The 26,251-nt window shown below is 28.4% G+C and overlaps 1 protein-coding gene across 2 annotated transcripts in view; it reads right to left on the reverse strand.

The window, feature by feature from the left end:
* LOC107993323 (ionotropic receptor 25a) overlaps positions 1-26,251 on the reverse strand; it is a 110,275-nt gene that overhangs the window by 42,914 nt on the left and 41,110 nt on the right. Inside the window, exon 3 of one of the 2 annotated variants that reach the window (XR_009830328.1) lies at positions 18,920-20,118. The exons of the other annotated variant lie outside the window; for it this stretch is intronic. The gene's annotated coding sequence lies outside the window, so the exon portion shown is untranslated. Of the gene's footprint in view, positions 1-18,919; positions 20,119-26,251 lie in introns of those variants that run through there. 2 annotated transcript variants of the gene reach the window in all.

Here is a 26,251-nt window from a genome sequence, read left to right on the forward strand (position 1 = left end):
AAATTGCTTGTAACTTAATAAATAAATCTCAAGCGATATTTTTATATTCGTTTCGAGATTCTCCAAAAGTGTTCAGTAAATATATTATTTATTAATATTTCTAAAAATATTTCGAGAAAACTATATATTTTTATATCATAAAATTAATACAATTAAAATATCTCTTAAAAGATAGCAATATCTTAACACCTTGTATACGATGTCTTGCTCGTGTATGGAATTGAAAAATGATACATCGTGTTGTTGACGCGCCAGTGTCAAGTGTGAATACATTGAACGATCTTATATCATTTCTATCCACTATTAAATAAACAATGATCTGTGAATTGCTTATAATACAACGATCGATATCATTATTATACGTATCTTGATAGTTGTGTATCAACCTGTATATTTCTGCGACTCGACAACTATAACAAATGATAGTGAAATGTATATTAACTACTCTCGATTAATCTATTGATTCAAATCGACCAATTTCTAAAACTTAAAAAAATGTCTCCAACAATTATCTTTCAATGATACATTTTACTTTTATAGCTTTAAATCTATATTCATTACGTGTATAACAACACATGCTGTCACCATTATTATTATTATTATTTATCATTGTGAATCGAGAAATCGTTTCATTCTGCAATATGATCATTTATTAAATGAATTATCCAAAAATCCTATTAGATGAACCACTCGGTAACTATCGATTCGTATCGTATCGTATTTAAATCAAGAAATGTTTCATCGTGTTCTGTTTTGATTACGAATACGCAGGAATGATAATACAGGCAGAAAATCGTATTGGATTGCATCACTGAATGATACGTGCCGATAGGAAGCTATGCATGCTAAATAGAACATTAGCCGCTTACACCAAACTATTAACTATTCGTTGTCATTGAGGAAGCATTTGTAAACGTAATAAGCGGAAGAATGAGCGTGTGATATCGACCGAACGAAAATGTATGCCATAGGCGTACGATACGACACATGTAATAAATAGGCTAATTGAACTGTGATGTTGATGTGAATAAAACGATCGTTTCGTACGTCGAGGTTGTTCTATGAACGGAGTTTCGAAAGAGCAACGACGAGGGAGGATTATAAAAGGATTAAAGAGGGAAGGGAAATGGAAGAGGTAAGAGAGAAAAGGGGAAGAAAAGAAATTTGAAGTGAGATAAGAAGAGATTACGAGGCACGGGAAAAGATGGTGGAGCACGTGAGATGAGGGATATGTAGGAATCCGGATAAGAAGGATTGAGAGCGAGGAGATGGAGAAACAGCGAATATCAAGCGCTCCGTAAGCGCATTTCGTACGTGTTATAATTTATAAATCGTGTGAAAGTTGTTAGATATTTAGTATTGAAATTAAATGATGGTGTTATTTTAACAAAGTAAAAGTAATTTCTATAGAATCGGAAAGCGAAAAATTCTTCTTGACCTGATTCGAATGCAATCCAGGTTTCTTAGAAAATTATTTCTCCCTTTATTTCGTGCATATTATGAAAAAGTAATTTGCAATAGATTAATGTATTAAATTATTCGTATTCGATTTAAAAATAATTGAATTTTGATTGTGATTATTTAAACTGATTAAATATCGTAAAACTTTCCTTTTAGATTAGTAAAAATATAAGTATATTTCGGGATTGTTTCCTTTATAAACGATAAGTATTATCTTATAATTTGAAATTGTGTATATATTCACGATAATATGTATAGCAAATATTTATTTATTTTTTAATTTTCTAAAAATAATTGCATTTACAGCTTGTTTAAATCTATATGAGCAAGTGAAAATAAAAATTGTCTTATCTTATATCATCTAACTGCTACATCCAATTAACCTACATTGATTTTTAATCCTAGATAAAAATAAAACTTTATGAATATGAAATGTCACATTTAAAGAAATAGGGGATATGAGATGCGAAAATAAAAATATGAATATGAAAAACCAATATTGATCAAGATATATACATGATAAGATTTTTAACAACGATTAAAACTTAATTAAAATGGAGATTTTACAACTTTTTACAACAGTCGTTATCGTTAATGTCTTTTTGTTCAATGGATATTTATTTTTTATTTTTTGGATTTTATGTATGTGCAATTACAGGAAATTTTTACAATGGAATTTATTCTCGTTCATTTCGTGATTTTTCGGAATCGAACCAAAAAAGATAAATTATTGTGTTATAATTTTAATTTTAAAATATAATAGGGATTTAATAATATATATATTTTATAAATAATATTAATAGTAAAACAGATTTCAATCCTTCATTTGAATATCATCAGAGCAATCTTGAAAAAAGAAAAAAAATGAAATAATTTAATTATACATACCATATTTATCCTTATATATTTATATATTTACATAATATTTATAAAATGAAATTTCTTACATTTATTAAGAAATTTAAAATTCTATTTTTTAATTCTTTTTATAATTGTTAATAATTATTTCTAAAATTTCTTAGATCAAAGAACAAACAAGTAGATATCTCATGAATTTATCATAAACATTTCCAATATAAAATTTTTCTAAATTCTCCCTTTATAGAAAAAATAAAATTCAAGCAAAATCCTTTCACATTACCATTCCCATCTTGAATGCTTTGATACAATTTACAGGTTTATTAATATTTCACAGTATATAATCCAGTTACTATCATCTTACTCTGCATTAAGTGCAAGCATTACTCTCTTGAACCTCTATCAAAAACTCCTCTCTCTCTCTCTATATATATATATATATATATAAAACACTCTGTACCATTCTCCCTTAATAGCTCGTGGCAAGATAAAATCGGACCTGTAAAGATCTGTAAGAAACGATCTAACGATCCAACCGTTCGCAGCCGTTCTGAACACGCGCAATTGCAAACCACGCGAATGTTTGAACGAAAACGAGCTTTCTGGGACCGATCGTAATTCGCTTTGGGCAACAGAGCCGACAAAGTTTCGACGAGGGTAGTTCCATTAGCAATACCCTCGCGTACATCGTGTAATCCGACCGCCAGCCAATACCGACTTTAGATTTGCCGCTAATTTAACTCTCCCTTCTCCCCCTCGCTGTATACTTCCGGTGTAAATGGCGCGGATGGCCCGTTAACTGGGCGAGACGGGGAATAACACGGGCGTCGAACGAACGAACGAGCGTGTTTCCAATCGCGGTTTCGTCGATCATTTTCATCGTCATAGTCGCGATGCAAACTCAAATTATTTTCTGATGGAAGCCTCCTGCATCCAACATGAAAAGCGACGGCTTTGGAAAATCAACTTGTAATCAGGAAATTGGATTTAACGGGACGTTTAAAGACGCAAAGAAAATAAATGGTCGGTAATCGGGGATAATTGAGTACTCGTCGGGGTTTGGAATAAAAAGTTCGTTTTAATTTCTGCGAGATATTTAATCGGTGATATCGATACGGTGATACTGGCGCGGAAGATTTCTTCAATTAATTATTACTCAATTTATGTGAGTGAAATAGGAAATGGGATGTAATCGAAGGAATAGAAACCACGTTGCTGTCCATAAGTTAATTCAAATTTTCATTTTAAAGATTGCAGGGGAAAGGATTTACGAGAGATCAAGAGTCAGTATTGATAGTTTCGGCAGTGATTATATTTATATTCGTAAATATTATGACTAGAAAGTTGTTGTGATGTCTTTCTTTTTAATTGCTTAATTATTCTATGTTTATTTTCCGATTTTTAAAGAAAAAGAAAGAAAAATTATAATAATCGTATTAATGAAAATTTAATATATTTCTGCTTTTTGATTATGATATGATACAGAGAAATCGAAATTATTCGTATAATTTTTATTATTTTGACAGTATATGTTATATTAATAATTTCTTAATTTATTTCCCTTAAAAATAAGTATACTCGTATCACTACCCGAATTTGTATTGACCAAATTTTGCTTTTTATTTTATTTTATTAAAAGTAAAAAAAATAAAACGTTCTGTAAAATCCATAACATTTGTATTCATGCAATATCATCCGTATGAAATTTCTCAAACTCTTTCATTGGATATTTTTATTTATTACTATTCTGATATACTTCTTATACCAAAAAATAAAATAAATATATACATTCGTATCTTCTTGTATAATTTGTGAACCAAAATTAATTGCAAAATATAATATATTCACTTGCTGTATTGTATATAAATATATATATCTCTATCGTTGAAAAGTATAAAATTCATGAATTAAAAGAGTTGGTAAAGTTCACACGGTCGGGCACTATGCTCGCTACGTGCTCGTATTTCGAAAGCATTTACACAGTCGTCCGTACATAGTCATTTGTCGAGGAGAAGTTATTGCTCTTTATAGAGATAATAACGTTAAATTATTTAGAACATCGCGAGTGAACATCGAATAAAGATATAGCTGCGAATGCTCCTCTCCTTTTCATCATCATTTCCTTTCTTTTCTTTTTTCTTTTTTTTTTTTTTTCTCTCAAAAGAGAATAACTAGTAAGCGCATTTTCGTAAAGAGACTCACTTTTTTTCCCTTCATTACGCGAAATAGTTCAAGTTTCCTCGGGAAAAAGCGTACAAGATACAAGTATCCGTTGCTTTTAATAATTTTCTTCTTATTGTGATAAAAAAAAAAAGGAAAAAGTGCAACTGTGGCTCGTTTTCGAAAGTAGGTAAAAATAGCTCTTTTGGAAAGAGCTTAGTCGTTCGTTTCGCAGTTGATATTATCTCGAAGAAGTGAACTGAAAACGACACAACATAAATAATAAACTTGATATCTTATGAGATTTCGCATCGCATAGATATATATATATATATATAGAGAGAGAGAGAGATAAAAATCTTGGAAAAATTAAAAAAGTTTTGTTATATGACCTTTGAAATTTAGAGCACGGGTCTGGGAAATGTTACATTCAGTCTAATCAAAACCAAAACCGATAAAGTCAGCGGATGTAAAAAAAGGATTCCCTTTTGTTACATGTACAAAAGAAGACATATCGTATTGTGAGGCTGGATATTAACGGTTAGTTTTCTGACAATGATAGAATATGTATATTACATTCTAAAATGAATCATTCGCTAATGAAAAATTTGTGTTCTTAAATTTTTGATTATATTTACAACAAGAGCGATTAATGTTATTATCTTTAAAGGAAAGAATCGTATTGGGAAATTTTGGGAATAATCAGTGTTTGAGTGTTTCTTATAATTTTCTTGCAAGAAAAATATACACGATGATTTGTATTAATATTTGGCTATCGTGAGAGATTATTGATTATTATCTTTATATAAATATAATTATAGCGTTATTGAGATAAATTTCGTCGTTATTCAATTTATCATTTATTAAATGCAAAAAAATTTATACGTATTAAATAAACACAACATTTGTTTCTATTAACTACGAGAAGCGTTGAAGTCAATCTATCTATTAAAAGCAATTGATTCAATAACGTTATAACAAATAGATATGTAAAATAATAATTTCTGGCATATTTGATAATAATCGAATAATAACACGTGTCACTGTATGTAACTTCAGATCAAAATCAGAGATGTGAACAAATTAATTATTATATTACACCAAATTATTATTGAATATAAATTATGTACATTAATTACTGCACTATATAATTTTCTGTCGATTCTACCCAATATTTCTCGTGTTAATAATGTATTTATAAAGTATTTATTATGTTTCTATAATAAATCTTGATATACAAAATTTGAACAAATATACTTGTTCATAAAAATATTTACGTACACGATATTAATATATTTATAAGGATCGATTCTGAAAAGATTTAAAGTTTAAAATAAGACTTATTTATTAAGTTATTTATTAAGTAATTCATGTTTGAACTAAAATGAAGCAGAAATAAAATAACCTCTTCATTTAACGAAAGCTTAAACAATTATAACTTAATCAACCGATATAGACTGATTAATGTGCATCAATTTTTATTTTAAATCGATCTTCCGTTCCACGGATATATCTACTAACACCCTTATATATCTTATTATCTTATAATAAAATTAAAATATTTTAATAAAAATTTAAGCGAAATTACATATTTAAATTTTTCCTCTATTTTGTACAATTTTAATTGATTGACTTTTTTGATATCTCACGGAGACACGAAACAGAATTATCGTATATTAATTTTAACAATACATACTTGTTTTATTAAACACGCTTAAGATGCACAAAGGCTCGCGATTGTATTATAACATATATTCGTGTAATATTATTTAAATTATCTTCATTGTCCAGCAAGAATGAAAGCTCAATTAACAAAGGGAAATATAGTGCATACAGTGTATGGAGTCTAAGTAAATTCGACATACGGTCGAAACACGTATCGCGCGTGCACGGCTTGAAATTAAAGGACGGCTCGCGTGTTTGCCGCGCGTTACTTGTTTACCGATTGAGTAAATGCAATTCCGAATATGGTAATTGAAGCGTTAATAGATATCAGATTATCAAGCGCGATACCGCTGAAAACTTTCCATGCGTGTGATTGCGTTTAACTCGTGATTCGAGTAATTAAGTCGTACATGTATAGCTTTGTTCGAAGTTATTTAATCGAAAATCGTCTGATCCTTGTTGATAGGTCTTGTTCGCAGTCATTACATCACCGAGGATATCGCAACGGCCGATTTACGGGCGAAGAATATTCTCAATCGGCGCTAAAGGGATAATGGTCTACTCCCTTGCTCCATAAAACATTTTTACGATTATTATAAACCGTAAACTTAGATTTATTTATGTCCGATTTCTCGATAAAAAATCTATGTAGCTTTATTTTTCGAACTCTTTAAATCGAGATTGGAATAAGAAATTTTATAAATTTGTATCGTCAAAATCGATTTTGTTTTATACGAATTTTTTTTTTTTATTGTGGATGTGCAGATCATAATGGATTATACACGTATAGAGTAATTTTTTTATTAATGAAATATCGATTCTTAGACTTTCAGTATAATATTATTCTCGTTTTTTAAAATATAATTACTCGATAGAGTACGAGATAAAACAAAATATCAAAGTATAAAATATTCAATATTCATTTTTAATTATTTATTATTATTCTGTCATAAAGAATATTTCTATTGAAATTGAAATGTTTATTGAAATTGTATACAAAACGTGAAAAAATAGTAAAAATTTCATGATTGATTTTACGTATTCCGTTGAAAAATAAATTGTTCTATGTATAACTTATTATATATCTCTACATCAGAGATTGGAAAAATTTTAACGATTAAACAATTAAAAATAAAGTCAGTCCAATAAATTATTTCGACAATTTATTATTCAAAGCCGCAGATAATTGTATAATATGAACGTATCAATTATAATAACTATGAATAAATATATATTCAAGCATTTAAAATAAAGTTATTAGTTTAAAATAACTTTATTCGAAATTTTAACTGGTTATTTTATCTGCTCTATAACTACACAAAAATTTTCATCATGAAAAATAAAGAAAAGATTTTTCACAATATGTAAATTTTTTTTAACTACTTTTTTAAATACTACTGATTTTATTGTTATATTATTGTTACGAGAAAACTTCGAGTTTGGGCTGACGAAAAGGATTAATGATGCGCAGAATTATCGAACTCTCATTGTTTTCTGCCTAATCGATGTTCTTATTTTGGCGCAAAAGCATGACGCGAGAACGTTCGTGATGAAATGAAAGAAAAAAAAATTTGTCAAAACTTGTAAAATCACATTTTCATAACGTTCATAAAAGAAGATGATTGATTCGTTGGCAGATAGTAATAAAAATAATCTAATCTACTTCGTGCCAAATTACAATCGGCCCGTGTCTAAATTAACATCTCCTTTTCAGACGGCCCGATGGATTCTTTCCTAATGGAATAATCTGACGACGAAGAGAATCTCTATTATTGTTTCAATATTTAACGATTCGTCTGTTCATTTCGTGAACGATTTAACAAGAAGACAGAAGTTGACCTCATTGTACAAATTATACGATACGATTTTTATGCGAGTATAATCTAATAAAACGATAAGAGATGGAATTGGATGGTAATTCGTTTGTAATAATTGTTATTAATATTGTATACTTTTATACCACGTTAGGCGTAATAATCGAATAATTTCGAGATTGAAAAAACAATTCGAATCTCTCTTCCTTTTACATTTCAATCTCGATGGGCTTCCATGAAATCAAGTTTAGAATATAAAACAGGATTCGAGACGAGTTTAAGGGTCCTCGTACGAATCGATCGAGTACGAATCAGAGTAAAAATTCACCAATGTCAAGAAAACATTTATCCCCTTAAAATTCTACTGGGCTCCTATGGAACAAGGTAACCCTCGTCGTTCGACATTCACAGCGCACAGAATGTTAATTAAGTTGACGGAAACGAAACCCTCTTGTCCCAGAGGTTCCGCACGAACGTACTCTACGATTTATGCTTCGAAGGAACCGGAGTGTAAAGAGAGTGTAAAAAGAGTAAAAATAATACGAGGAGTGAAAAAAAAAAAAAAAAGAAAATATCAAATTCCGTTTTTATCGATATTTTCATCAAAAAGTTTGGATTACGAGATCCAAGACGAATTAAAATGTTTTATAAACTCGTTATTCCTTTTTTTATTCGCTGACATCAAACGTCGATTTTGTACAGAAAAAGATAAAATTATCAGATTTTACTGTGATAAACTCTAGATTCTTTTTTTTTTATTTAATTTTAAATTTTAGAATAAAGTTTTGAATATTTTGTAACACGATAAACTGTGAAACTGAACCGCATGGATTGCTTTTTAAGGGGCGGCAATATGCTTTTTGAGAGATCACGAATTATTTTTTAATTGACAGTTTCATCATTCAATCCTTTTAATGTAGTTAATTCGATTCTATATTGTAATATAACATTTTTTAATAAAAGAAATATAAGATTATTCTCTAGAAAAATATCCTCTTAATATATTAAATTATATTAAAAATATTTTTAAATAAGTATAAGATGATTCATCTTGATTTACATCCTCCGTAACAAAAAGTGATTCATATAACATTGAATGATTTCAACATGTTCCTTGAAATACATCGATTAATTGAAACTTTTTGCAAAAAAGTTAATATTAATCAATATTAATTAATATTTAAAAATCAATTCATTACCAATTCATTATATAAATCTTGTCTTACATGAAGAAGAGATATTAAAATATTAAACTAAAATTATATTTTTAAATACTTATCTTTTATACTTTTTTTTTATTTTATTTAATTTAATTTAATTTATCCTACATAAGAAAGAATTTAAGAAAAGGAATTCTATTATTATATAAAAGGCAATAAAACGTAATTCTTCTACTGAATGCACACGAAAAAATTTCAACCTCCTAAATACATTTCTATTTCTTCTATTATCTTGCTATTCTTTTATCCTCACGCTGATAGGTAATTACGTCTCTATCTCTTTTGAAGTCTTACAGATTCCACGGGATTAATAAGAAGATCTCGGAACAATGCGATTTCCAGTACAGTTGGTGGCGAATGTAAGAACTTTCGATGGAGCGCCACGCATCTCCGACTTCGTCATAGAGAAAAAGATGTTCCCGGAAAGCGCAATTATCCCCGGATTAAAGAGGAACTCTGACAACTAAAACTTTCTCACGATCATTTTCTCATCTTGCGTCCACCGTGCGTCACCGATTCGTTTCATTTCCGGTTCCTCGAACAATCACCAACAACACCCCTTTCACCCAATATTTCTGCATCTTCCTCCACGGAGCCAAAAGTTCATTCCTGTGATTCAATCCCCGATTCCAACTTCTTTCTCGTCCTTCTTCTTGTAAATTTTGTTCTCCTCGAGCAAATGTGCATGTGGATCGATTACATCATGAGAAACATCATGAGAAAATGTGGGATTGGATAAATGGTAAAAGTGATGAAAATAATTCGTTATCTAACAAATCAGTTGTAAGTGATTAGATCAATATGATGAAGAAAAGAATATGCATTTAAATTAATTTTGTCAATATATTTTATGGATCTAAATAAGCAAAAAAAGTATTATATAAATATAGATCGTTTGTTGTTAGTGCTTTATAAAAAAAAAATTCAAAAAGATATTTATTATATAATATTAATTTAATATTAAATATAATGTTTAATAATTTATATTATCATATTTCCTTGAAATTCCATATTTTGTTCATAATTTTTTTATAAAATTTTTATATAATATTTTCTTACTTATTTATTTGAAAATCGTTTAATTTTTTTAATCGTTTTAATTTCTAAATACAATCCCTCCTGGCTGATTATCCGAAAAATTTATCCAGACAAATTAGTTTGGATAATCAATGTTTTACAGTTTACTGTAATTGCAAATGGTGAAAAACTAATTTCGTGTTGGAACGTTCTCGAGGTATAATGAAATATTTTGATAATATTTTCGATGGAATGGTGCGTTGTACATGAGGCGAATAATACAATGCGAAATTGGAGAAATTACCATAGAAATGTAGGTTTACCGCGTATAAGAGGAAGCTGAATGTTTAAACCACTTGAATTTTTCTGTCGTGCGAACATTGGTCATATATTCGGCTTGACCCTCTCAATAACAATTGGTATGCGAAAAGTTTTCGAGAGCAATGCGGGATAACAGTGTACGTAATGAATAATGAATCACAGAATATACATTGCAATTATAAATTATTTGAATATTTCTTTCGTTTTTCAAGTTTGCAAGATACCTTAATTTTTCTTAAAGTATTGAATTGAGTGAGGAAATAAAGTAATCTTAAATTTGTAAATGTTTTAAAATTGTTAAATTAATAATTTTATTATTCATTTTTTGATAATAATTAATAATAATTTGGCAAATTAAGATCCGTCTTGTTTATTAAATCAAGATTAACATAAATAGATATTTAATTATAGTCATTTGAATTTAATATTTAAAATATTTAAAAATTGAATTTATAAAATTCTAGGAAAAAATACAAAATGATAGTCATATATTAACTCGTTAATTAAGTAATTTTATTCCAGAAATGTATATTTGAGTGTGTATAATTAAAATTAAAAAATGAGAGTACATTTCTTGTAATTGACTTAAATTATAACAAAATTATATTACAGTTGGCGTTTGCAAAAATTAGTAATTTTATTATTTTAATTCATGTTATTATATATATTATTATATATATATATACGTAAATTTAAATATTTATAATTTCTTTATTAAAAAACGAAAAAACTCATAGAAAAAATTAAATAGATAAATTTAATTTGTTTCTGTACAATTTTTTACAAAAACAAGGTGGACATCTATGCGCAATTTGAAAAATATTCCATCAATCATACTGTATGCACTTCTTTTCAACTGAATTTTTTTTATTTTTTTTTGTTCTTTTTTTCATTTCGTTCTTTTAATAAAATATTTTAAAACTTGCAAATATTTACGAATATTTCTTTTCATTAAAATTTTAATTCCAATAGAAAACGATAATTTTTTAATTTCGCATGACGAATATACTCATAATTCAAACGAATTATTTATATTTCTTTACGAGGAGCATACTCGTCAAACATAATTAACGTATTAATAATTAAAAACTTCATTTGAGATTTGATATTGTTGCAGTAAATGAACGATATAAATATTTGAAAACAAAAATATCACATGTCTAATTGCAACAACTGTTTTACATAAATTAATTTTTAAATTTAAATAAGAATGAGAATTACCATTCTCATAAAATTAATTTTATCATAAACAATGTTCCACTCAATAGTTTAAAATTATCCATCTTATAATAGAATTAAAAATTTACATAATTTTCTCACTGAGACGGTAAAAAACTAAATTGGACATTTCTTCTTTCCAAAAATGAAATTTTGATTATTATTTTTTTACACAATCATTCTCAAATTGAAATGACTGGCCTCTTTGCGCGCCGACTGCAGAGAGCATACGTCGCTTTTATTAAAGCTTTGGTTAAACGCGAAAAGCTACGAATATAATCAATCGGAAATACACGAGATTCCATAGAAGAATCAGAAATACGTAGATAAAAACGTACGTCATCGAAACTTGATGGATACCAGCTTTCGAAATTCCTATATGAATTTTGTTATATCGTATTATACAGGAAACAAAATGTTTCTCGCCGAATACACAATTCAGTAGTAATAAAATTGTAAACGGAACGTTATAGTCATCGTGTTACTATTTATAATCGACTCGGTCACAGTCCCGGCCAACACAAATAATATTGACGCACACAGATCTCTCTGGAATACCTTTTCCATCCCCTGTAACTATTTATGAATTACAATGAAACTGTAGCCAATTAATCATTGCGGTCAGCGATGCGTTGCTCGCGTTGATTTATCGTTCTGGGACACGTTATGGATCAATCGTGCCATTTGACACACAGGACGAGTAAGTGAACGATCGAGCGAGTGAATGAACGAGTGAAAACGAGACAAAGAGAGAGAGAGAAGTCATCATCCAACTATTTGCAATCGGATTGAACGTTGCATCGGTAGAACGCGAGTTTAAATCACGAACTCGAACGAAACTGGTTTTATGCTCGCGTCTACAATTGACTCGAACAGGTAACTGGAGGAAACTGTTAGAGTGAATTTAAATAGTCGCAGTCTGAGTCAAGCTCTTAGTTTAGCTAGCTCGTTCGAAATACTCCGGCGATTCTCGCTCGGATCGTTTAAAATTCATTTCCTTGAAATTTTCTGAAACGAAAGGGAAAAAGAGAGAGAGAGAGAGATACTTTATTTCGTATTCCACTTCCTTCGGTTTTTCCACCGAAATAAATTTTCGTCCTCCTTTGGAAAGAAGGATGCCCTCGTAAAAAATACACGGCATCCCGGTTATTATCTAGGAAAAGGGAAAGAAGATTTCCAGTATTTATGTCCCCGAATCAAAACGTCTCGGTAGATGTACAATCGGCGTCGTTCACCCATTCCTGGGAACGGTGGTCATCCTCCATTGTACGGGGAAAGTTGTCACGAAGGTAATATCTTGGAATTTGTTAAAACGAGCTATAAATCAGCTGAGAGAAAGAAGTTTCGTAAGAACTTAGAACAAACGTTGTAAACGGAACAACCGTAATTCGTAATATCCGTTGCGAGACCACAGATGTTCGTACGTCCAAAGAAATTCCGTGCTTCCTTGTAAAAATGCATCCTTGCGACGTGTTTGTGTTCCTCCATTTTTCGGACGTTACAATGACAGGATTGAACGTAAATCTTTCAATGCTTGGACAATGAATGATGAACGAACGATGTGGAGGAAAATATATCTATAGAGAAAAAGTTCGTGAAATATTTTTTGTTTTCCAATATCGATATTGCTTATTCAATATCTTGATTATTTCTTTTAAATTAATGTACTCGTGTCCTTACAAATGAAACGGGATATTTTGCAAGTTTTTTGAAAAGACGATAAACATTAAATTAAAAAATTGTTCGGGATAATATATGATATATTTTTAGCATCTTAATTAATTTATTAATGTTCTTTCGAAAGATTATAAATCCTCTTTCATTTGTGACCAAAAACTTACTAAAACTTATAGTTATAGTAGCAATTGTGATCATACAATAAATAATCATTAAGCTTGGATAATCATATATTCTTATACGAAATTTGAATCAATGATAAAATAATTGTAATGTTGTCAGTTCAAAAAAAAATTTTCAACTTTTTCTTTATAATAGTTCGATACATCGAACACAAGGAATATATATATTACTTAACGATATATATAAAGTTGGTATCTTGATTCCCATGAGATATCGGAGTATCACGAAATATCTGAGCTACACTAATACTCTATGAGTTATTATCTGCGTTTCCATAATGTTTGGAATAATTTTCTACTTTTAAATAAATAGAATAAAATTAGGAAAAACATTTAGTTATTTTCTTTGAAAATATATTTTCTTATACCAACATTTAGTTTTTTATATTACTTTTATTTAAATTTTAGCCTTATGAAAATATTATATAAGATTAATTATACAAAGATAAAAATAAGTAAAAAAAATGTAATAAAATTGTATAAAGAGATAAGGGAATGTACAATCTAAATATTTTATGAGTATGGATGTCTCATGGGTATCTTACAGCTAGTCTAGTTCCAGAGACTAGCTTTATATATTATTAAGTAACATACGCGACATATGTCGACAAATGTGCGATTCTCTACTTTAAACTTTTCGTTGATATCGCGAACGAGAAGAGAAGTTTGGACGAGTGAATCTTTCTACCAAACTTGGAGAAGGACAGAATTATAAATGAACAATGCAGGTATACGAAGGCAACAAAGTTCAGATTCGTGCTGCCTTCGAAGAAAAAGAAGATTTTCATACAGAAGAAAGATTATTATTCGATAATAATAACAAAAATTAGCAAGTATATCGTATCACATAAGAAAAGAAAGAAAGAAAGATACTTGCAGCAAAATAAATGGTTTATAATTAATCATAATTGATTTATAAAGATCCAATAATTATTATAAAATATGAAAAAACGATTAGGATCGTACACATCATATTTCATAGTTATTTGGTTTCATAGTTATACAAATTTAGAAAGAGATATTGCAACTCTCGATTAATTATAAAAAAGCAAGATCAAAAATCCTTCTAAGAACACATAATATATCTAACTATGAATTTAATTCATTAAAATACGTGTAAAATCATCATTTCGTGAAAATAAAGATTCGATTTGATTGAATCCAATTCTTCCTTTACTCAAAGAATGAAACGAACATGAATGAAACAATAATAAATAGACAACGTGATGCAGAATTCAACGTACATTCGCGATATCTCGTAAAACAGAAAGATCTCGCAAAAGGGATGAGATTTTTGGGGACGATAAGTAACGACGATTAAGTAACATGTTAATTATTCCCCAATTTCGTAGGATGTTGCGGAGTGTAAGCTTAAATGGTAAAAGTTCGTGAAGCGTGAGATAAGCTCGCGATAATCAATGCATTCCATTTCACGTGGCCTGGCGTGATATGGCATAGCATAGCGTGACGCAGCCAAGTATGTTCCCGCATTCATGCACTTTTGAACGTATTTCCTGTTTCTTGAGGGTCACAATTGAGGCTGCTCGCTAGAGGCTGGAAATTTTCAAGGACTGCTCGAAACTTTTCAAATCCCGCCCGCTTTCTTGCCGACGAATAATCTCCCATTAAAAGACTAATTACAAATCTTAAAGTCTTTTCCAAAGTATCGTCCAATTGAAAATTGAATATCAACCGATCATCAATCGATACAATTCTCGCTTTTCCACGCTTCCATCGTCTTCTGCATCGCATGTAATAGCATTAATTGCGAGCGATTATATATATAATAAAAAAAGAAAAAGAAAAATAGAATAATAAGATCAAGTGGAAAATTCATAATCTGTCAGGCCTTTTTTTTCTATTAATTATAAGTTGAATGAAAAATTTTTCGATAAAAGAATTTCGTTTATGCATTGATCCTATTAAACTTTATATTGCTTCGTTTATCTCGAATCCTTATTCCTCCTTCCTGAAGATATTAATCGGATGATTCGAGAATGAAGAAAAAAGAAAATTCTTTCTCTTTTGAAAGAGTTTTCTTTTTCTTTCTCCCCTCCCCCGTTCATCTCGATTTATTCGAATATTTAGATTAAGATTAATTTGTAGAATATTTAGACGAAGATATGACCTGAATTGATTAAACCCTCAGGGTTTACCCGGGAACCGTTTGAATTCGAACAGGAATTACTTAGGGAAATTAGTTGATTAACAAAACGCGCTTAATGTTATCCTTCAATTATAATATTATGTAAGAATATATTATATAAGTAAGAATGTTTTGCCGTCTTTTGTGAAAAGGAAAATATAAGAAAAAAACTTTTTTTTCATTTTATTTAAAATAAAATTATTCTTATCTGATTTAATTTAAAATTATAAATTCCAATTTTATAAAAACCACGAATTCAAGAAATGAAAATCTCTTTTTCGACTTTTTTTATTTTAACAATTGAAAAGTAGAGATAGGATTATATTTAAATTTAACAAGAATTATATCATATTATGCGTAATAATGATTTGGAGGAAAGGGAATGAGAATTATGCGAGATATTTTCATATCCAAATTAAAAATACTTTGTGAACACATTATAATTGAAAACAATAGATGCATAATTCTAACTTACTATCTAATTTCAAATTTCAATAATCATATTCGCCCGTTTGTAAAAAAAGCGAGGTAAATATATTATTTATTTTATATTTATTTTATCATATATTATAGCTGCATTCAAAATTTTATAATTATTAAAGTAAAAAAGAAATTATTTCAACTTTTCAAATTGAAAGATGATTTATAAAAATCTGTGTTACGCTTGTCTACGAACAATTGAATGTGAATATGAATATGAATATGAATGAGATTTAAAATTAAAAAAAAAGTAAATGTCTGATAGAAGAATTACACATATTTTGCGCATATCTCTACTCGCTTCGATTACCATATTCTCATAATCATACAGAATTTACGAAGTATTTCCAAAAAAAAAAAAAATATTCATAAAATTCATAATGAAAATTTCTTACTTGAGTCTCTATATTCGATAAAACTTTCTTGACAACTTGGTAATACATCTATTACTTAATGAATCTCTGAAATGTTCTTAAGTTTTAAAAAGTTCTTAAAGTTTTAAATATAAAATTCACACACGATTGACAAAACTAATCTTTTTTTCAAAGTAATTTTAAATTTTTTTCGCAGTTGTTTGTAAGCTCAACTCGGCTAGTTTGCTAATTATCGCATAATTCTCATCCTCTGAGGAACTCGCATGCAAAGTAAAAACGGTTTAATGAGTTTCTCAAGAAGCAGGAAATCAAGGACGATTATTTCGATTGTTCATCGACATCTTACGTTGTTCGAAAAAGAAAAAAAAGATCCTATTTTTCGTCATTTTCTAATCTCTCAGGAATTTCAATCTCAATTTGATCAAGGCAAAGAAATATTTATAATCTTCATTTAAATAAAATATAAACAGGAAAATGTATCTTTATGAAAAGGACAATAAAAAGAAATCTTCATCTGATAGTGATAGATATTTAGTGATTCCATCTTCAAAACTAAACAAACATTTGAAAGATATTTGATAAAGAATTTCTTCATGAATGGATTGTAAAAAATGAATACAGCGTTGGCGAAAATGTATTGCAGTAGATGATCAAATGGAAAAATAAATATGTAACTTTAAAAATGAAGAATAAAAGTTTCTTCCTCTCCATTGTTTTATATAGAGATATATTTTTCGGTTCATTTTTTATCTAAATGAAGGCAAAACTTTCTATCCACCCTCATATCTTTTTTTTTTTCTTTTTAAACAACAAACGTGAGGAAGATCTGGAAGGAAACTGGAGAAAGAAGACCGGAAATAATGCTGAGGAGGACGATTTAACGTTATTGGAATTTGATTTTCGGACGAGGGGTTCGATTTTCCGCCAAATACCGATTTCAAGTTTGAGCAGTCGATTTGTACCACGGTAAAGTTTTCCCAAATCTCCAAAGAAATCGTGGCCGGATTCGGTTTCCTTGATTTCCTTTCCGCACGCAGTCACGATAAATTTCGTTATAGGAAATGTACAAAAACTTTTGAACAACTTTCAAACTACCGTCTTACTTCCGGCAATCAACAACCGGATTACTTCGGGAACAGCTTTATCCGAGCGAAGAAAATATTAAGAAAATTCAATTCTCTGATCGACGATTCGGTCGAATAAAAAAGAAAAAACGGTAATACAATACTCTCTCTTTCTCTGTAAATTAGAATGATCGTGGAATAGTTTTTTTCAGAGAATCTCACCAAAAGAAATTTTCTGATCGTTTTCTTTAATTATTTTAATTATTAATTTAAATTTCCATGAAATTGTGTGTATGTATTCTATTAATTCTATTAGTCTATTTTTGAATTTAAAAATAAACGATAAGATATCTAATCTAAATATAAATCACATTCTTAATATAGCCAATCGTAATATCAATGTAAATATTATTTATCACTCTTGTATTTAACTTACTTAAATATGTGAGGAAAAACATGAAATTGCAATGTTTTATAATTAACAATTAGAAAAGGAAAATTTTATTTTAATAAATTTAATATAAATTTAACGTATTAAATGTAAAAGTTTATTGAATCGCAATATTTTTGCATCACATTTGAATAAATTTAAAAATTCAATGAATCTAAGATCTATTGATTAGTAATGTACTTAAGCAATTCAATTGATTCAAACATTTTTCTCAATGAAAATAGCGTTTTTCTTCTTTCAACATATGTGTTCTTAATATGTGTATAATATGACAATTACTGAACAACGAAGATACGAAATTTATGAAGCTAAAAAAATTTTATTGTATGATCAGATAAATGCCGAGGAGGAGGAGTTTCAAAATTATATTTTCTTCCAAAAATTGGAGATGATATTTCTCAAAAATTTGCATCATCCCATGTTTTTTGAAATTTAAATTTCAATAGTTTTAATCCATCCATATATGGAGATGCATTTGAGAAAAATATTTTATTTGAACTGCATAAAAAAATATTGTGCGAAAGAGAACTCAAATGCAGCTACTGTATATGTTTTAGAGGAATTAAAAAATATAAATGTATTGAAGAAAATATGCATTTTAAATATTCGTACAGGATATGCACGATTTTAACGAAACTTTTTTTATGAAATACTTTTTTTACGAAATAATTAACACGTGTATTCTGTAACTGTATTAAATAATTAATAAAAGTAAATAAAAATAATCGTGTAATAAAGAATACACAGAGGAATAACACAGGAACTTTCTAATACTAAGAAATTAAAATGAAATGAGATATGATAAAAATGAGATTAATTCGATTTTATTTTTGTTAATTTTGTTACAGAGATGAGACATCCTAACGAACGATATTAAACAACAAACGATATAAACAACTTTCCTCATTAAATCAAAATGTAACAATAAACGTAATATAATCAACTCGGGAAAATGCTACATTTAATTATAACAAATTAAATTTATAATATGAATATCGTATGTCTTTATATATATATATATTTTTATCTTTTTATTAAATTTATCTTATTTTACGTGAAATCATTATAATTATAGTAAAAGTAAATAAGTATAATCAATATCGATACATGAATGGCTGCTATTTATAATAAACATAAGTTTGGAATAAATTATTTCGTTTATGTTATTTTACCATAGTAATAATAAAAGTAAATAAAATAATGAAAAAACGATATAATATATACAATGAACATGATTTTGAAATAAATTATATATCTCACAGTGTCGTTATTACAATTAATTTTTTTTTCGTATTTCGTTGTCATTTTCAACAATTATTATATTACAATCATAATAAATAAATATACAAAGAAAAACGGAAAACAATTGAAAAAAATCATAGTATATTCTATGATGTAACTGCAATATCTTTAAGAAGTTTCTATTTCGTGAATTAAGAAAATCTGTTTAAAAAATCAATAATCAGAATAAAATAAAATCTCAATGGGATTAACGTTTGAACGAAAATAAAAGAAAGAGGTTTAATTTAGAGGAGTTTTAAAGAGAGCAGTATACTGTCCAGAATAAGAGTACGATTTTCACGTACAAAATCGAAACCAACTAAACAGAGACGCACAATGCCGATTCGAAGTCTTTTTCTTCTTCTGCGAACGAAGAAGCGTGTCTCATGAATTTTCCGGTGACGCGACTTTCATAAAACATTCACATTCGAAAAGGTGCATCGCGACGCGGGCCATAATCTTTTCTTTTCTTCTCCTTCGTGTCACCCGTATTCCTCCTTTTAAAATAACAGGATGGTCGACGCTGGTATTTCTCGTATTCTCTCGCCGACAGTGCATGCGAATTGTGTGTTCTTCATCTGCGACTTGGTGAGCGCACGGAAGACAGCATTTTGTACGGCACGATGAGGAAAGTGGAAAAAGCGGTGCATGTATTTTCGAGGAAAAAAGAAAAAAATCTCCTCGACCCTTTCTTTTTCTTTCGGCGCGATGGAATGGAACCGAAAGTATCTAACAGAAATCGAAAGTGAAAGTTAAAGAAAAATATCGAAAAAGGATGTATCATAGCTGTATTGTGACGAATTTTGGATACACGATGGGAAATTAAATTTTAAGGGAAATTTTGTACATTCGAATGATAGGATTCTGATTATTTAAATGTTAATTGAGCTTAACAAAAATTTGCACTTAAAAAAAATATTTTTTGAAATATTTTGAAATATTTTTTCATATATGAAGATAAATTGTTGTGAGTTATTACATAACTGATGAAATGATGAAAGGAATTATATGACCATCTGTTATATGAATTACAAGTTTATGCTTTAATAAATTCATATAACAAAGTATAATATATAATATATAATAATATAATTAAAAAATGCATATTTATTTTAGCTGCAAATTGTAAATTGTAGCAATATGAATAATGCAAGAAATAATGAAATATTATTTTATTTTATCATAAATTACCTTCGTTAATGTTTTAAAATTGTGATATAAACATTTCCTGTTTAAATATATTCTCTTTTTTTTTTTTAATTTTCTATCTAAGATAGAAAACTTTTTAAATATAATATCGATCGTTAATTAGCATCTTTATGCATCTTAATGAAAATTTATGATTTAAAATTTATGATTATAAAACAGATGTCCTAATGCAATTCTAATTGGAAATTATAATAACAAAGTAGATAAAAATATTGCCTTTGTCTATTACGAAATAATGATATAAATAAAAAATGGTTATAATACAAGGATATTAAAAATAATTTGTTATAGAATAATCTTTAATAACGTAAAATTATTTTTGTAATATAAAATAATGCATAATAAATAATGAAACATAATAATAATTGATATGATATACAATAATTTGTTAAAAAGAATTCAATCATTTTTAATTATTTCTTTAATATTTTATGCATACTTTCATATGCATAAAATACATTTCATTTCATTTAATATTATAATTCAATCCAATGAAATTTTCATTCTTTTATTTATATTATTCATAATATTGTCTTCACAATAATAATTTTATTGTTATTCATAAAAAACAGATTTTTAATAACGTCAGATAAATACATAAAATAATTAATAATAATAATAACATAAAATATAATTGATGATATAAAAAATTTTATTGTAAATTTCACAGTATGTGAGTTATCGTATTTCAAGAAAAATCAAAATATTAGTTTCTATTCTCTATATTCTCATACTGCTTACTTTTCGCCAAAACTTTTCTATTTTAGAAATCGACAGAAACGTATACAGTCGTGATCAATCTATTTCGTTATTAATATTCATCCGTTTCATTTCAATCTGTCTTGCAAACTGGCCTACTTTCCAAACGCAAAGGAATTTGCCGCGTTTCATCGATCAGAGAAAGAGAGAAAGAGAGAGGATACGTTTTTAAAGTAACCACACCAAATGGAAAGAATCCGCGGGAAAATGAATGCAACTTTGCAAGTTATAGCGCTCAAAATCTTTTAACACGATGACTTTTTAAGGATACACGATTTCTTCGTGCTGCTTCTATTATGAAAATTCTATTTTCTTTTCCTTATCATATAAAATCACACGACAAGAGAAAAAGGGGAAAAAAAATAATAACAGTTGAGTAATAATCGAGATTTTTATGAGATCTATGTAAGGAAGAATATATACTTTCATTGAATCGGAAACGAATTGTTTTATCGACGATTCAGTACGATTTCTACGTTGACAAAATAGGATCAATTTTATTGAAAAATAATAGCATTTGAAGAGAATGGATTGTGAAAGAATCTTAGGCGAAAACGATCCATCGTCACTTCGTTCGTTCTCACTTTTCTTCTTCTTCCACACATATTTTCTTTAAAAACTCAATTTATTCTCGCCACCCTCGTATCCATCTTTTTTTCCTCCCCTTCCCTCCATCACTTTTCCAACTTTAACCGCGAAAAGGATATTGAATCAGATAAGCGACGCTTCACGAGGAAAATGAAAAGTTGACGAATCAGAAGGAGAAAGATGAAGACGAGAAAGAAGAATTATACTGCATCCGGGACAAAAATGGGGCAAGGCTTTAAGGTGCATGCTCATTCACGGAATAGTGTACATATACATACATACATATATTCTATATTTTATATATATATGTGTGTATACGTGTGTGTATATCGTGTATAAAAGGTCTGCGTATCTTTTTCGACTGTCGAATAAAGGAGAAGAAAGACAGAGTCAAAATAAATATAGAACGAAGAAAACCAAGTATACGTTGACCTGTTCGTGGTTTCTTTATTGCTTTTCGCGATAAAGCTCACGCTAAAGACCAAAAAAAACCTTCAAAGCGGTTCTTCGTTGGAGGAATTACGTGACTTTCTTCAGCCAATTTTTAAATTTCCTCGAAATTCTCGTCCTCGGCTATTACTGTATAAAGTGATTCAGAGGTACATATCAATATTTCATAAATGAATTTGAATAAAATGAGTAAAAAATGTAATGATCTCAGAAAATAAGTTTATTTTTAACTTTTAACTTAAATTATTGCTGTAAATCGATTAAAGTTTGTACGTGAACGTTTAAACGAACCGATGAACTTTTGAAGAAACATTATACGGAGTGTTGAATCAAAGTTAGAGATATTAAATGTTAATAAATGACACCGTGTATGGAGAAAAAGGGGAAAAATGCTTTTAGAAAATAAAATGAAGAATGTAAAAATGATCATAAAATATTGGCATAGTTGATGATATGATGTTTGAGGATTAGATAATTTAATAATTATTAATGATAAATTAATAGCAATTAAATAAAGTATTGAAAGAAAATTTATTCGATTCTGCGATGGAAAATGGAACAGGAAATAATTTCATTCTTAATACGATAAATCTAAAAATAATATAAAAAATGAAATTTTTTGAAAAAAATAATAAGCTTCATACAATTCTAATTTAAATCCAATAATTTAAAAAAAAATTTGTTAAAAAATGATAAAGAAAATAAAAATATTTTTATAAATATGTTAAATTCTAAGTAAAGTAATATAAATATTATTAATAAATTAATATTTAATATATTGTATCATCTTAAAACTATAATATTTTTTATTATTATAAATACCATGTTTATTATCAATTTTATTGAAATATATAATATCAATATATTAGTATCAATTTTGAATTTTAAATATTTATCTTTAATCTAGCTTTCAATGATGAAAGCTGTAATGAATAAAATATGCATTTTTAATTTGTTTTTATTTATTCATTAATAAAAAAATCAGTTCATTAATAAAATATTTATCATAAATCATAATTACAATTTTCATATTCATGTTGATCATTAATTACTTTCCTGGATAACTTTATGTCCTATATATAGATAACTTAGTTTTCAAATTATGAATAATTAACGATAATACTTTGTAGTATGAAATGAAAGATGTTATTACAATTAATACTTCTAAACTTCCAAATAATATGAGCTTCAAAAATATCAAAGTACAAATAAACTATATTTTCGATGAAATTTTAATAAGTTACTTTATTAATAACAACGAATTTTTTATAAATAAATTTTGCAATTTTGATAAATAATCTAATTATCTTATTCAAGATACCATATTGTTAAATTGTGAAAGAAAATTCTATAACTTGGATTTATAATTTGTTAAATTGTTGATATTGTAAATTATTGTTCAAAGAAATAGAATTTATATTCTTCGAATAATCTCTATTTTGTGATTCTTATTCGTGAATTATGTATTATTTATTTGCCTTAAATAGATAAATGTTTAAAGAAAATAAAGATCTAATCTTGAAGATCTTTATTTTAGAATAGAATGAAATATAGCAACTTTTTTTAATCATTCTTGACTCGAAAATCAAAGATTGCACAGTATACGTTTGAACAATTCTTTTTATTTATTTCAGTATATAGATTCATCCCTTGAAAGGGTAAGTATCTCTGAATTACCTATTGTCCATAAGAACAATATTTTGATATTTATAATTTAATTTAATTTGTTTCAACTGTAATTTATACATTTTCAATATATTTTCGTTCATATATTTCGATATTTCAATCGATAACCCTTTACACAAAGTGCCTCATGAACTGTGAACAATCGATTGGAGAAAAAGTGATTTTGCATGCAACAATGAATCGCAAAATTTTTTGAAACTTTGTTTTCGAATAAATCAAATTTGACAATTTTTCAAACACAAATAAAATCAATAGGTAACTATTTTACACAGAAAAAGAATCTTTTCATTTGAAAAGAAACGAAAAATATAGAAATGTACATAAATACACACATGTATAAAGAATAGTGGATTTTTTTATTTTATATTTTATAATTTTAAAATTACATTCTGTGTATCGAAAATGATTGCTATACTATACATGAAAAAGAAACATCTGTTTTCGTGATCGTTTCAATAATACTATAACTCAAGATGCAAATCCTTCCTCGATACTCGCCCTCTCTGATTCCTAATTCCCTATTCCGGCGGGTAATTAACACGATTCCCATTTGTCATAGTCGCGATAAACCATTTTGCGAATCGCCATTGTTTCAACAGACTCTATTACACATCCTGTCGGTCATTGGAGCAGATTTCGAATAGCCTAATCGAAATTCGAGCGTAAACTTAACTTAATCATCTGTCAAACATAATTCAAAAAAAGTTTATGGAACGATCCATAAGGATAAATTTTCGAAATCGTAATTCGACGACAATGATCTGACTCTTGTTAATAAAGTAACAAATAAATATCGAGCTTGGCCAGGGAGCACACATCAAACGTTGGAGCAGTTCTGGGTTTGTCTTTGTCGCTGAGGCAATCGATAAAGCTTAATTGACTCGAACATGAGAGAGCATTCGTACGTTACATCGACTTCGTCGGTGAACCGGGTCACGGTTTCAACTATTCCGAAATTTTCGAGGGCCGTTAGAGTCGAGCCACGTTAAGAGAGAAACCCGATCGTGCGCGATTACCGCCACTGTTTCACGAGTTTTTCGTGCGCGGAAAAATCGTCGAAGAAAGCTGAAAGCTTTCGAGAAAACCTTACCCTTATCCTCTTCCCTCATTACCTCGTTGAACAAAATTATTTCCAAATTATTATTCAATTATATCTTCACATAATGTTATTTTCTGTTTTTTTTTAAATTTTAATTGGATATTGAAGCTTCTTATCCGAATTAACTGAACTTTTTAACGGAGGAATTAATATTTAACGCGTTCACGCGCTTTGAGAATTCATGTTTCGAGGGAAATTGCATCGAGGAATGTAATGCGAGGACAAAATTCTTTTTTTTCTTTCTCTTTCTTCTTTCTTTTTTTTTTTTTTTTTGTTGTTCCTAATAGAGAACAATTCGTGTTTCAGGGAAAATTGCACAATGAAATGGAACGACAATGTAATATGCAAAAAAATTTTTTGCTACGCATGAATTCTAATAAAGAGCAAAAGTTGCCTTCTATAACTATGAATTATAATCACTTACAGATTTCTATTTAGATTATATATCCTATCATTTAAATATTTCTCTTAATCTGTTAAAATTTTCGTTAATAATAACGAGACTAATTTTTTCCTTCGCATTTACATTTTGTATTCACATCGTTTCGCGTTACATTCATTTCCAAAACTGATAACTGAGAATATAAGAAAAATTAAAATCCTCGAAATTTTTGCTTAAAAAAAAAACAAACAAAAAATTTTTTGCATACGAGACCTGGAGGAAGATTTAAGAGGATTCTTCTCGCTACTAAAAAAAAATGATCCTATTCTTTTCCATTCCACTTTATCGTGGTTATATAACAGTGGGAACGATTAAAAAGAAATATGTCGAAATATGTAGGAGGAAATATGCCGAAGAAGAAACGTGTTACGTAAAACGAGTATAGACAATTGACTGCACAATAGGCCGGATAAAGGGGTTACCGTGACGAGTGTTCCGCGATTTAAATCATCGAATATGCACCGCTCCCCATTATACATGCTCCAAGTGACGAATTAAACCTCCAATTACAGCTTCGATTAATGACCACGGCTGCGGCCGGACAACAAGAGGATTTTTCAAACGGGATACCGAGCGACAAACGATTTTTCCTTTTTGTTCTCTCTTTCTCTCTCATTCTCTGTTCTTTT

This window comes from Apis cerana, linkage group LG1 (genome assembly GCF_029169275.1).
Source record: "Apis cerana isolate GH-2021 linkage group LG1, AcerK_1.0, whole genome shotgun sequence".
Classification (NCBI taxonomy): Eukaryota; Metazoa; Arthropoda; class Insecta; order Hymenoptera; family Apidae; genus Apis; species Apis cerana.